This window comes from Lontra canadensis, unplaced genomic scaffold, assembly GCF_010015895.1.
Source record: "Lontra canadensis isolate GAN:19392208 unplaced genomic scaffold, GSC_riverotter_1.0 scaffold29, whole genome shotgun sequence".
NCBI lineage: Eukaryota > Metazoa > Chordata > Mammalia > Carnivora > Mustelidae > Lontra > Lontra canadensis.
The window spans coordinates 11,376,302-11,387,930 of record NW_022631023.1 but is presented as its reverse complement, the minus strand read 5'-3'; positions in this window follow the sequence as shown (position 1 = coordinate 11,387,930).

The window sequence follows — 11,629 nt, the reverse complement described above, 5'->3', positions numbered from 1 at the left end:
GTCAGTTCTTGATCTTGGGGTCCTGGGATCGAGTCCCGCATTCGGCCCCCTGCTCAGCAGGGGGTCTGCTTCTCCTGCCTGTGCCTCTCTTTCCCCTCTCCCCACTCTTGTGTCCGTGCGCACACACTCTCCCTCTCCCTCCCTCCCTCTTTCTCTCTCTCAAATAAATAAAATCTTTAAATACTAAAAATAAAACTCAGAGCAGGCCTCCAACAGTGGAGCGGCATGGATGTGGATTTCCCAGGCCTAAAAAAGCATGTGCAGGAGGAAGGTGGGCATGAGACATCTCTCTGCTTGGTTTCCTAGCTGAGGGAGTTGACAGAAACACCTTCCCTCCAGAGGTGGGAGGTCCTGAGGGCTTTAGGGAAAAGGAGTTGAAGCCCAAGATTGGCTAGCTGGAGCCTGAGGGGCTAACAGCCTCCTACCGAGGATTGGAGACACGAGGTGCAAAGACAAGGGGAGAGAAAACTATGGGTCCTCCCTGGCCAAGAGTGGACAACTGATATCCTGCCCTACCTGGAAAGACCCCAGGTATTTTGTGTGGTAAGGGTGGAACCAGGATCACCTCAGCGACCAAAGATTCGAAGCACACTGAGAAATGCACTGTTGTCTGCTCCCCTCACACTGCCCACACTCCCCAACTCCCACTGCTGACAGACATTTGCTTAGTGCTGAGAAGCAGCCCCCACCATGTATTCCCCATCCCCCTAAGCACTCCTTTTATCTCTTGACCACCTCTTTAATGACGCGATCTGCTCTTGCCTTCAGCACAGTAAATAATGGACACGTCTATCCTTTGGCAATCTTGATGATAAGGAATGCCTATTTGACTTCCGTTTCCCACAACACGGCTGACTAGACAACCTTCCTGACCCTTAGATGAAATCAACTGAAATATTGGAGTAATGTTTAAAAAAAAAAAAAAACATTGTAGTTATTTCCTAACAAGGAAGGAAGGAATATCCAGAGGCCAAAATCCATAGAAGCTGACCAAGTGTCATGTTTCACCTTGAGGGCATTTGACAAACCCTGTGGGTATCAGTCCCTCACAAGTTCTGAGGGGACAGAAGATAAAGACCAGGGCTCACCTAAGATGGGGTCTCAAGGAGCCCTCTTCATAAATCTGAAATCCCAAAAAGCCATCCCCTCTGTGTAAGGACTACTAGGAATAAATGAATCCCACCCTGCAACCATATTTGTTTCCTAGGGCTGCTCTCACAAAGTACCACACACGTGGTGACTTAACAGAAACATATTCTCTCACAGTTCCGGAGGCCAAAAATCCAAAATCAGTATCACTCGGCTGAATTCAAGGTGTTCGAAAAGTCTTCAGAGTTTTTAGGAGACAATGTGTTCCTTCTTCTTCCCGAACACTGACTGTCCCTTGGCGGGTGGCAACCTCACTCCAGTCTCTGCTTCTGTGTTCACATGACCTTCTCGACCTTCTGTGTGTGTCTCCCTCTGCCTCGCTCTTCTGAGGACATTTGTGGTTGCATGTAAGCCCCACCAAGATAATCCAGGAAATTTTCGCCATCTTGAGACCCTCAGTTTAAGCACATCTGCAAAGACCCTATTTCCAAATAAACATGTTCGCAGGTGTCGGGGATTAGGACCTGGAATCTTGGAGGGTTATTATTCAGCCTACCACACATCCCTAGCTGGGACTACAAGGGCACCTTTTTGGTTTTGGTTGTATTTTCAGAGTGAAATGGCAAAATATATCCTCCCTGAGAAGTTATCATCTCAAATGAAAGGTGTGCAGCCCAAAATCACACTGTCTCAGTGGTCAACGAAAACTTCAGAGTTCACTGTTAGAAATCACAAAACCCAAAATGAAAGCCTCATGAGCAAGAGCCAGCAGAAACAACAAACAACTAAGTCAGACCCACAAAGACTTCGGACCCTGCTGTGCACAGAATATACAGCTTGCTTAACAGAGTTAAATGCACGTAAGGGGCACTGATAATATCAGGAAGGCACAAGAGGCTGGATCATTCCACTTTATTGTGGCAGCACATGAATCCCAAATCTCAATGACTAAGAGCAAAGATTTGTTTCTCACTCATTTTGTTTGTGGCTGAAGGTCAACTGTCAGTCTGTTCTAATCCCAGTGACCTCTTCATTCTAGGATCAAGGCTGAAGGGCATGCTAAATGGTGAGAGAAATGTCAGCCCCCACAATAGTTTTTAGAGCTTCTGCTTAGGCATAGAGCCTGTCATTTCTGGCCACATTCCTTTGGTCAAAGATATGGTCAAGGCCAATGTCAATGAGTGAGGAAGTACTCCTCCCTTGGGGAGGAACTGCAAGTCATGTAGTGACAAATGGAGGAATGTATAATTCTCTTACAAGGAAGGGAGAGAATCACTGGGAGCAATCATTACAATCTGCTACAGACTGAGAAATTGCCAAATTGATTTGGGGGGTGGGGTGCAAATAGACCTGTAGAAATGAAAACTCTAATCACTGAAATGTACAAGTCAGAGGATGGGTTGAACCACCAATTAGACACAGCTGAAGAGAGAATAAGAAAATTGGGCAGGAAGGGGAGTGTATCTGTCAGGGTTCAGAGAAACAAAACCAATAGGATGTGTGGACTTATATGTAGAGAGAGATTGGTTTTAAGGAATCAGCTCATAAGATTATGGAGGTTTGTGAGTCCAAAATACATAAGGCAGACTGATAGGCTAGAGACCCAGGGAAGAGTTGACATTTAGTTGAGTCCAAAAGCAGCCTTGAGAAAGAATTACCTCTTCCATGAATACCTCTGTCTTTTTGCTCTTAAGGCCTTCAACTGATTGGATAAGGCCCATCCACATTATGGAGGATAATCTACTTTACTCAAAGTCTACTGATTGAAATGTAAATTTCATCTGAAAAATATTTCCACAGCCATATTCAGATGCATCTGATCAAATACCTGAGTACTATGGCCCAGCCAAGTTAACATATAAAATTAACCGCTGGAAGGGTAGATCTGAAGTGAACATCAAGGAGGCAATATAGAGAAACATAGGATAAGAAAATGTGAGAGGTTAATATATAAGACATATGATGTATAGAGTGAGATGATCTATTACATGTCTGATCACAATCTCAGAGGACAGGTGAGAAATGAGGAAGCCACTTTGAATATTTGAAAAGACAACAGCTGTTTAGGACACCAGTCTACCAAATCAGGAATCCCAGCAAATCCCAAGCTGGACAAATAAGGAGAAACTACATCATGGTAAAACTACCAGACATCAAAAACAGAGAAGGTAGATTACCTTCGAAGGAAGAACAATTAAATTTATGGATGATTTCTCAGCAGTAACAGAAACCCAAAGTGGATAAAATAAGTTCTAAGTGCATCAAAAATCTCAGTCAGGGGCACCTGGGTGACTCAGTTGGTTAAGCATCTGCCTTTGGCTCAACTCATGATCCTGGGGTCCTGGGATTGAGTCCTGTGTCAGGCTCCCTCCTCAGTGGGGATCCTGTTTCTTCCTCTTCCTCTGCCTGCCATTCACCCTGCTTGTGCTCTCTCTCTCTCTCTCTCCCTCTCTCTCTCTCTCTCTCTGTCAAATAAATAAATAAAATCTTTTAAAAATTCTCGGTCAACTTAGACCTGTATATCCTACAAAATGTGTATCCCTTCAGGAAAAGGGACAAAAAGACTCAGACAAACAAAAGTTGAGAGCATTTGACATCAAAAGGTCTTGATCAGATAAAGATCTAAAGGGTGTGTTGTAGGCTGAAGGATACCCTTCCCACGTGGAATTTAGGATACCTAAGAAGAAAAGAGGAGAGAACCTGGTAAATACGTGAGTTAATCTAAACAAATATTGACTACATATGACAGTAATAATCTATTCTGGGTTGTCAATGCAACAACTGAAACACAGAGGGGAAGAACTGTAGGGAAAGTGACTTCATGTTCCTGCTGTGTTTCAGAGAAGAATAAAGACACTGATTCACTGAGACATAGATAAGTTAAGCATGTATAGATTCCTAGAGTCACCACTAGAGAAGTGGTTTCCATCTGGCTCAAGGAAGAGAGACAGTTTTGACCGCAGGGGACATGAGACAATGTCTGGAAACATTTGTGGTTGTCAGAACTGGAGGGGTGTTACTGGTCTCTGGGGAAAAGAAGCTGTGAAGCTGCAAAGCAGCCAATCAATGATGCACAAGATAGCCAACATGCAACAGAGAATTATTCAGCCCAAAATATCAATAGAGGAGAGGTTGGGAAACTCTGTACCAAAAGGAAAAAAAGCAGAATAAGGAAAATGACTCACTCAAGAGATTACTCTGACCAAAAAGAAGGGACCTTAAAAAAAAAAGGCAAAACAAATGGGAAACATAAGTAATATAATAGAAATAGATCAACAAGTCAATGGACTAAGCGATCCAGTAAAAGATAAAATTGTCAGAGTATATTTTTTAAATGATAGTAAAATTCTAGCTGTTTGCAAGAGACCCATAGAAAACATACAGATCTAGAAAAATTGGAAATTTTTAAAAAGAGGGCAAAATATATGCCAGGCAAATTCTTATGAAGAAAGCTGATTTCATTACATTAACATCAAAGAAAGAAGACGTTAAGGCACAGAGCATCTGTGTAGAAGTTTCGATTCATCAGGAAGGTAAAACAGTTCTAACCAAGCACACACTTTGTGGCATAGCTTCAAAATAGGTAGAACCACAAGGAGAGCCTGCCAAATTCACTGTCCTATTAAGATAGTAATAATGGCCACCACTTTTATGGCACCGACAATGAGCCAGACGCTGTGCTGGGCACATCACCAATTCTGTTGTCTGCTGACTCTAAAATGCCATCAGTTGTAAGAGGAACCATTAGTATTTGAACAGAGAAAAGAGAAAGAGGGAAAGAGGGTCTCCTGGGGGGGCTCAGTTGGTTAAGCTTCTGTCTCTTGATCTTGGCTCCAGTCTTGATCTCAGGTGGAGAGTTCAAGCCCCACCCAGTGTAGAGCCTACTTTAAAAAAAGTTAGCAAAGAAAGAGAGAGAGAGAAAGGAAGAAAGAAAGAGAGAGAAAGGAAGAAAGAAAGAGAGAGAGGAATAAAGAAAGAGAGAGGGGGGAGGGAGGGAGGGAGGGAGGAAAGAAAGAGAGGGAAGGAAGGAAGGAAGGAAGGAAGGGAGGAAGGAAGGAAGGAAATATTAGGATGGAAGTTGCCACGGTATTGATTGTCAGACAAAATCTAAATGTCAGGGATGTTAAAAATGGGTGTGTGTTTGTGTGTGTGTGTGTGTGTATGTAGAGAGAGAGAGAGACAGAGAGGAAGTACCCATGACAAAGTGTTAATAATGATTCTAAATGCAGGGTATCTAGACATTCAACTTCTCTATAGCTTAAAAAGTTTTCCAGATAGGGGCGCCTGGATACCTCAGTCGGTTGAGCATCCAACTCTTGACTTCAGCTCAGGTCCTGATCTCAGGGTGGTGGAATCGAGCCCCGCTTTGGGCTCTGCGCTCCGAACTCCTAGGGAGCTCCAGGATTCTCTCTCTCTCTCTCTTTCAAATAAATAGATCTTTGAAAAAATTTCTCACAATAACTAGTTGGGGAAATTGTAATAAATATACAAATGCTTACAAATAGTCCTCATTTCAACACTTTTCAATTCCCATATGCATTCAAAATACATAGGATTTTTCTCAAAATGAGCTGGTAATGGATTTTTGTCTCAGGAAAAAAAAAAATCTGTGCAGGCATTTTCACATTTGTTTTGCTGCTCTAACGTTATAAATGGCTCTGTCCTAGTATCTTCCTATTAGGTGACATTTCCACTGCCCCTTGGCAGGGGGATGCTGTTGGGGGACTTCTTTGAGGGGATGCTTCCTGGGCTGAGAGGTAGCCCCCAAACAGGAGAGAGATCAAGAACACCACACCCCGGTGTGTTGTGTCCACACTGGTGGTGAGTAGGACAGGCTGAGCCTGTGTCCCTGTGGAGGCTTCGGGGCTAAGTCACAGAGCCACACGAAAACAGGAGGGCTAATGGCATCCACACCACACACAGGGACACTGGCAAGGACATGAGGCCACCAACCCTTGTCCCAGCTAACTGTCCAGTTGATTCCTTCTCATTTGCCTTCTTGCTTTGTCTGCTTCGGCACTCAGAGGCTTTTCTCCCCAGAGCCGTCTAAAGCCCTTTCTCTACATGATGGAACCGTTTGAGGTGCTGAAAACTTCTCTTTTTTTTTTTTAGGATTTTATTTATTTAGTTGAGAAAGAAAGAGAGAGAGAACACGAGCGGTGGGAAGGGACAGAGGGAGAGGGAGAAGCAGACTCCCCGCTGAGCAGGGACACCCCCCCACCCCGCCCCACCCGGGACTTGATCCCAAGACCCTGAGATCACGACCGGAGTCGAAGGCAGACACTTCATGACCGAGGCCCCCCCGGGGGCTGGTCTCCTTTTTTTTTTTTTCTTTTTCATTAAGTAACAACATTGACACTATTATCATATATTAACTTTGTGCTGGGTACGGAGCTTTGTGATTCATTATCTCACTTATTCTTTGTGGTCGAATCTTCAGCAGGAACCTCTGAAACCTTGTAACAAAAGGAGCTCATTCCGAATCTGTGACAAGAGATAGGGTGGATCCTGCTGCCTCGTAGAATGTCTGGAGGCCTGCCATACTGAGGAGGATGTGGGCAACTGACTGCTGAGCCTACAAACTTGGCAGCTATGAAGGAAGGCAGGGACCCCACTTATGTGGAAAATGTCCAAGACTTCTGGGACAAGAGTGGATTCAGCAGATCATCTTGTGGGTCACCGCTAAGACTCTGTGGCAGAAATATGAAGGGTCCCTCTGAGGGCAGCCAGCTGAGCCAACTTCCCCTCTTCTAGGTCCTTCCTCTTGGAGACTCTTCATGGGAGTCTAGCCTGATGGGAGAGGAACTCACCACACATCCTCATGGGGCCCCTGCCCTGTTGCCCTTAGCTGCCAAGGCATTCTGGTTCCCTTCTCACATCTGTGGGTGCCCATCGTAGCCACCTGGGGAGCATTAGAAAAGCCAGTGCCCTGGCCTTGCCCTGACCCATTAATTCCGGCTCTCCGGGGGAGGGATTCAGGCATCACTCTTTTGTAAAGCTCCCCCATGTGATTCTAGTGGGCAACCAAAATGGAGAACCATCAGCTCTCTTTGAGCGTTTATGCTGCCGTTCAGAAGACAACCATGGGCGGGCCCAAACTGGCGTCTCTGAGACCAAGTCGCCAAACTGGCACTTGATACATAATCTAATTGCAGTTTCGACTGCCCCTAGAAATGCAGTCTTAACTGGTCAGTCAGGGGTGTTTCCCTCAGTGCCAAGGAGTCTGCTACAGAGCTCCCCTTCCATCCCCCAAAGGAAGATGCGGTCATCTGCTTGATAAGAACCCTTGCTCTTCCCTCAAGGGAAAGCTTTGCCTGGAACAGTTCTTTGCTCCTGCTAATAATTTTTGTGCCCTACCCTCTTTCCACAAAATCCTTCCATTTGGTACATCTCCTCAGAGCACCCTTCTACCTTCTAGAGGGGATGCTGCAACATTTACGAATCAATGAATAAAGCTAGTAGGATCTTCAAATTTACTTGGTTGGGGTTTTGTTACTTAACAGTAGCTTGTGAGTACCTGCTAACGGCACTCCCTGGGTCTTCCTGTTCTCCAGTCTTCAAAGGAGTCACTCTTGCTTTTAATACCCAGCTAACACGGTCCACCCACCATCCTGTGCTTTTCTAGGAAAGTCAGAGGCCACCCAGGGTTATAAGCATCTCTGGGAAATATTTTCATGGCCGACACCTTCCCCTTCCCCCAGCACTGCTTCAGGCTTCTGACATGCTCACCACAGGCCATCTGGGAAGCAGTTCTGGGTGCTGCTACCCCTTTCCCTTGGCCAACACCTGTCACAGTGCTAAGAAATGCCTATTAAATCAATAGCTAATACAAAATGGTAGACTGCAGCCTTCTAGAACATGCAACAATGGCACATGTGGATGGTATCAAGAGTCATAAACATGTGTAGATTAAACAGAGCAGATTCTGCTCAGATCCAGTAAGTTCACAAAACACCACTAAAACACATGAAAGAGAGCAACAAATCCAGTGAAAAATTCCCAGCTAAAAGAAAAGAGGGTTCTATTCTGTAAAGCTATCCTGACTACTTTTTAATTGAGTTGAAGTTGCTTTTCAGATCCAACCATACATCAGGAATCACTCAGAATGTTACCGCATCTCTATCCATTCCCCATTCTTAGTATTTTGGTTTCTCATTACTAAAATGTAGCCTCTACTTCAGCTGGCAGTGGAAGAGCCCATTGGGAATGGGCTCAATGGCAAACTCCGTTTTCATGTTAAAAGCCTTCTTGGAGCCTAAGGACCAATCATGGAGTATTTTCTGGAATGAGTTTTGAAATAGCTGGCTGGCTGTTTAGAGAAGCCCAGCATCAAGGTCTTTCTAGATCCAGAGTTTGGTCCAATGTTCTCGGTCCTCATTGAATTCTCTGATCATCCTTAGAGGCAGATGTGAGAGGTAAAGTGTTCCTGTGCCCCCCCGGGTTTGTTTTTTCCCTCAAAGACTGGCTTTGCCTGTTCCTGTCAAGATGGGCTCCTGAGGCTACCTCCATCACTAGGTGTCTGCTTGCAGCTTCCGTCATAGGAAATCACATCTAATTTCTCAGACTCTCTTTCTCACCAAAAGGTGAGGAAGAAACAAATGCAGAGCTAGAATAAGGGTAGATCAAGTAACTGTGGAAGAAAACTTAAGTTAAACAAAAATTGCTGTTTTGCCTTTCTTTTTCTAGCCTTCCAGAAATTTCATATAGAGCTCATGGCTAGAAAACACAGTCTTAAAAAGTGACAACAGATTGCATTTGCCAAATAAAATCAGGGAATGCTCATATTTGGATGCTTCCAATCTGAAACTGGAGGATGCTTTTGTGGCTGATCACAGCCCAGGAGGGCCTCCAGGAAGCCACAGAGACATGCAGTACTAATATCAGTGCAAAAAACACAGGAAGTGCTCCGTTTACCCTCAAGGGAGTTCGTGGCCCTCTTCGGTCCTGCCTAGCATCCTGTGTAAAGTGCAACTTCAGTACTTTAAAAACTAATAATAATAACATCTTTCCTGAGATGTAATTTAGCTACCACACAATGGGCCCATTTGAAGCAGACGAGGCAAACGTTCTCAGCGTATTCACAAAGTCAGGCAGCTGTCACCACTATCCACTTGAGGAATATTTTCATCTCCCCAAAAAGAGGTTCTCTACCCATTTAGCAGTCCCTGCCATTCCTCCCTCCCCTTTCAGCCCTTGAGAACTACTAATCTGCTTTAGATGTCAGTGGATTTGCCTGTTCTGGACATTTAACATATGTGGAATCCATACAGTCTGTAAGCCTTCGTGACTGGCTTTAAAAAAAAAAAAAAGATTTTATTTATTTATTTGAGGCAGAGACAGAGACAGCATGAGTGGGGCAAAGGACAGAGGGAGAGGGACCAGCAGACTTCACATTGAGCACAGAGCCTTTATATGGGGCTCGATCACAGGACCCCAAGATCATGACCTGGGCAGAAGTCAGGCGCTTAACTGACTGAACCATGCAGGCACCCCATGACTAGCTTCTTTCACTTAACAGAATGTTCCCAAGAGTCACTCATGCCATACATTGTGTAGCCAAGCTTCATTTGTCTTTATTGCCATTTATTGCTTGGTCACCATTTATTATATGGATAGACCACATGGTGCTTATCCATTCACCAGCTGGTGAACATGGGAGTCACTTCCACTTTTTTGACCCCCATGAATAAAGCCACTGTGAACCTTTGTGTATAGATTTTTGTGTGAACATGTGTTTTCTGTGCTCTCGGGCAGATACAGAAGAGCGGAATTGCTGGGTCATATGATAATTTTCCGTTTGGCTGTTTGATGAACTGCCAGATTGTTTTCTAAAGCAGTTTCATACTTTCTAAGTCTCTCTGAAACTGTGCCTCATAGGGTTAATGAGGTTAAACCTATTACCAGAAAGACCCCCACTGACCACCCTCCCTTCTTCACGGGAATGGTAACTTCATCTTTGAGAGGCAAACAAGAAGAGCTCAAATGGCCCACCATTTTGAGCTCAACCACTGGCTCACACCTGCACAGATGGACCAGGGAGAGGAAAGGCAGAGGATAAACACCGAAAGACAAGTGTGGCTGGCTGGCCAGCTGACTCAATATATCAGTATTGGATAAATCTCATGAGTGCTTTCTCAACTCAAAGTCTCCATCTCCAGCAAGTCTCTCTAAACTCAAACTTATTCTCTGGGCCATGGTTAATGGATTCTCTGCATTATGCATCAAACCAGAGAATTTAATGACATGAGGACCCTGATCTGCAGTTTCCTTTGTCCTCACCACCCCAGCCTCCACACCAGCCCTTCTCCAGGAGCCCCACATCCCCACATTTCTCAGATGAATCACAGGAGCTGGCTCTGCAGGTGGGTTTGCAAAGTCTTCTAGTCTCAGAGGGGGCTCATTCCAATGGCCCCTTCACTACAACCATCTCTGGCTTTAGACTTGCCTGGAAGCACGTAGTCCCATCTGTCCTTTCCTGTCTGACCCGCTCTCTGTGATGGTGAGCCAGAAATAGAAATAGCAGGTGAATAGTTCTGCTTCCTGTTGGGTCTCCACTTACAATACACCTTCTACCCAGAACAATGGGCTTGCCCCTCTTTGTTCTTCTTGTTTCTCAAGAGCTCACAGAAGACTCTTGGCTCATTCTGGTGCTTCAGTCTCCCTCAACACTCTTGTTAGAAAGTTCTAGCTGCTCTAAAACAATTGTCTTTGGCTGTGTGCCCACTTAGAATCTTTAGAATGGATCCTCTTTGAGTCTGGGCTCAAAAAACCTTAGTGGGTAAACATTTATTTATGACATTCCTCCTTCTCCTTTACATGTTATTATATAGTCAGAATTTCAATTCTTAGCACCTCTTCCTGACCACCGTGCCTCAGTGGCAGCCTTAATTTAAACTAAAACATTACAACTGGCTTTCTTACAGTCTATGATTTCTGTACCTTTCAGCCTTTCCATGACTGGACCATCATGGAGGCTATGTTTCTCCTTTTAGTCCACAAAAGCATCATGTATTAATTACATCATGGAATTAATCAGGCAGTAGGATGGAAATAATGTGGTAGGCTGAAAAATGCTTCCTCCGCCTCCCCCCCATCTCCCCACTCCCCACCCCCCCATCAAAGATATCCAGGTCCTAATCCCTGGAACTTGTGAAAGTGGCTTTATTTGGGGTGGGGTGGGGGAGGTCTTTGAAGATGGGATTACGTTTAGGGTCTTGAGATAAAGACATTATCCTGGAGTAATGTGTGGGCCCTAAATGCCCTTATAGTGAATTAGTGAAATCTTACAGACTAGCTTCTCCTTCACGGTATTTCCCATAACAGTAGGGTTCCTCAAAATGGTGACCATCAAAAAGAAGATTGATGATCAAGGAACTGAGGAAGCAGTCAGTTAAACAAAAATAGTTTGACCACATATTGTTACTGCAGGACTTTTCAAAGCATATTATGTCTATATATTCCCAGAGGGGGGATATAGCACAGACCATTTTTCAACATTTGATGATAAGATCCTTGTTTGGAAAAAGACCCATGAATACAG